The sequence below is a fragment of the Salvelinus fontinalis genome, chromosome 34, assembly GCF_029448725.1.
Source record: "Salvelinus fontinalis isolate EN_2023a chromosome 34, ASM2944872v1, whole genome shotgun sequence".
NCBI classification, from domain to species: domain Eukaryota; kingdom Metazoa; phylum Chordata; class Actinopteri; order Salmoniformes; family Salmonidae; genus Salvelinus; species Salvelinus fontinalis.
Genome location: NC_074698.1, coordinates 29,872,888 through 29,876,028, shown reverse-complemented (window position 1 = coordinate 29,876,028; position 3,141 = coordinate 29,872,888). Strand labels below are relative to the sequence as shown.

General features: G+C 49.9%; 1 protein-coding gene across 1 annotated transcript in view; it reads left to right on the top strand.

Annotated features, from left to right (window-relative positions):
- The first annotated feature begins 468 nt into the window (after positions 1-468).
- Positions 469-3,141, top strand: part of LOC129833683 (retinoic acid-induced protein 1) — a 361,121-nt gene continuing 358,448 nt past the window's right edge. The window contains exon 1 of the mRNA XM_055898433.1: positions 469-782. The gene's annotated coding sequence lies outside the window, so the exon portion shown is untranslated. The remainder of the gene's footprint in view (positions 783-3,141) is intronic.

Here is a 3,141-nt window from a genome sequence, read left to right as displayed (position 1 = left end):
GCAGGTGGTCCCACTGATCGACCCCTCCTCTTCTCCCTGACCCCCTCCCTTCCCTCTCTTTCCCTGCGCATCAGCAATCTCTGCCTTCTCCTCTGACACACACACACACACACACACACACACACACACACACACACACACACACACACACACACACACACACACACACACACACACACACACACACACACACACACAGACATACACATACACACAGTCTGTGGCTCTGTGGCTGGTGGACGGACTACTAGACTCCCCAGCAGAGTCAGAGGCGGGCCCCCTGAGATAATTCCACTATACATCCCCCCTATAGACTCCCCCCTCCACCCCTCCACCTCCCCCCACCCATCTGGAAAGGAGAGGGGCTGCCTTCTAATTGCTTTCCTATCCCCCAGAGCTCTCCCTCCTCCTCCTCCTCCTCCTCCTCCTCCTCCTCCTCCTCCTCCTCTATCCATCGCTGCACCCCCTCCTCTCCCCTCGCACCCCCTACCCCCTCCAGCCACCCCCCGCCCTGCACACACAACATGGCAGCAGGGGGAAGGAGGGAGGCGAGCTAGAGAGTGAGAGAGTGAGTGAGAGGGAGAAACAGAGAGAGAGGCTGCCGCGGCTGACAGGGAATACTGGTGCCATTTTCACATTGCGGGAAGGATTCATTCCTGCTCCGCTCGGCTCCGCTGTGGAAGAAGGGAACGAGGGAAGAAGGGAACGAGGGAAGAAGGGAACGAGGGAAGAAGGGAACGAGGGAAAGAGGAGAAGGAAGGAGGCTGACAACTATAAAACAGGTATTGTGCTTTCTCTTCTTTCTGCTGGGTAGCTAATGCTAACTGTTGGTAGAGAGCAAGATGGACAGGGCACTGAGGTCTGGATGGAGGATGAGGGCTGTGTGTGAATGGCAGCAGAGGCAGTGGAGGGGGCGTGGGTATGGTGTAGAGGACAGGTGAACTAATACTCTGTATTTACATTCATTAGGATGTTGCTTTGTGCCTGCTGTTTTTGATTGGGTTATATTTCTGTCTGGATCAATTATTATTTCTATCAACAACAACAAAAATCCAGAAATGTGCATCATTTTATATTTTTCAACAATCACAACAACCATCTCAGAAATAGAACATAGAGATCATGAGATATTACATTGTTGTTGGGTTGTTTATCTTTGGCTACGTACAAAACAGAGGGTCCTATAGTAGCATGATACGGCTGTGGTATCCTGTCTTACCCTGGGGTTGTGTTGCGTAGTGCTATAACAAAACTCCCTGTGCCACACTCATGATGTGTCAGAGCACGCTGTTTCTTAGGCCTGTACTGGGTTACGTAAGTCTGTTGCCCTAAAAGGAACAGCAACACCTTGTGAAATCAGCATGTAAAGCAATGCATAAAGAACCTGTCTGTGTGTCTGTGTGTGTGTGTGTGTGTGTGTGTGTGTGTGTGTGTGTGTGTGTGTGTGTGTGTGTGTGTGTGTGTGTGTGTGTGTGTGTGTGTGTGTGTGTGTGTGTGTGTGTGTGTGTGTGTGTGTGTGTGTGTGTGTGTGTGTGTGTGTGTGTGTGTGTGTGTGATGCTCTAAGGTGTAATAAACTGCATAGTCCCTGTCAAAGGCATCTCAGCTCATCTCAGCTCTGCTCTGCTCGGCTTGCAGCCATTAAATGTTGCACAGAGACTGCAGTGTCACAGATGACTGAAATTGATGCTTCGCTCGGACAGACTTCCTCTCTCAGATAATCCATTGAGAAGGAGAGATAGAGAGAGAGCGAGAGGGAGAGAGGAGAGAGCGAGAAAGAGTGTGAGAAATGGAGAGAGAGAGCGAGAGAGAGAGACAGAGACAGGGAGAGAGCGAGAGAGAGAGAGAGAGAGAGAGGAGAGAGAGAGAGAGAGAGAAAAAAGAGGGTTAGCATGAAGAAAGGTGTGAGTGCAAGGATGAGAAGAGAAGGGGGAAGAGAGGGCAGAGAAGAGGGGGTGATAACAGAGAGATGGAGAGAGGGAGAGAGAGAGAAGAAACAGTGTCTATGTGTGTGTGTGAGAGAGAGAGATAACAGAAAGAGAGAGAGAGAGATAACAGAAAGAGAGATAGAGAGAGAGATAACAGAAAGAGAGAGATAAAGAGATACCAGAGAGAAAGTGAGAAAGAGAGCGAAAGAGACACCAGAGAGAGAGAGAGAGAGAGAGAGAGAGAGAGAGAGAGAGAGGGGTGAAATGTAGAGGTGTATTTGAATGAGTGAGAGATTGATCCTCTTATCTCTGCAGTGACATGTTGGGCTGAGAGAATAACACATAAACAACACCACTGCTACTATCAAGAGACCCACGGCTGGAGTGTGCTATATTCATGTGTCTGTGTGCTTGTGTGCATGCGTACCAGCATCGGTGTGTGTGTGTTTGTGTTTGTAATCTAGCCGTCCAAACAAAAAGGAGAGAAAAACAGATAAACCAGCAAGCCCCACATTGTGTGGTCCCAGCATGATGCCCGGCCACACTGTTGTTCCTGGAATGCTCAATAAAAACAACAGAGCATGTGCGTCACTGCTACAGTAAAGACACCACATCACACACACACACCACTGGGTCTGGTCCCTCTATTGATGGGCTGATGCAATCCACTGAAAGGGACCTGTTTATTATGGAGACAGGGGAGGTGGGGGGGGGGGGGGGGGTTGGTCAGTAAAGGGCATGCATCCATGAGGCTGACAACCTCGTTGCCGTGGTGAAATGAAAGGTGAAAGCTCGCCCTTTCTCTCTCTCTTTTTCTGTCTCCCTCGTTCTCTCTATCTCTCTCTCTGTCTCTCTCTCTCTGAACTGTGGTCTGTTTGCTGGAGAGGAGAGGAGAAGAGAGGAGAGGAGAGGAGAGGAGAGGAGAGGAGAGGAGAGGAGAGGGGGAGGGGAGGAAAGGAGAGGACAGGCTTCCTATCTCTCAGTGCAAGAACAGATCCATAAGGTCAACATCCAGCAGAGGAGAAGAGAGCAGAGAGGGAGGAAGGGGGGAGGAGGTGATGTAGAGTGACACAACTAGAGAGTGGGAGAAGAGATGGAGTGTTAGAGGGGGAAAAGGGACAAAAATAGACAACGAGAGAGAAAGAGGAACAGAAATAGAGGGCAAAGGAAAAGAAAGTTAGGACAGAGAAGCATTGGGATCTATCATCCTTCCAT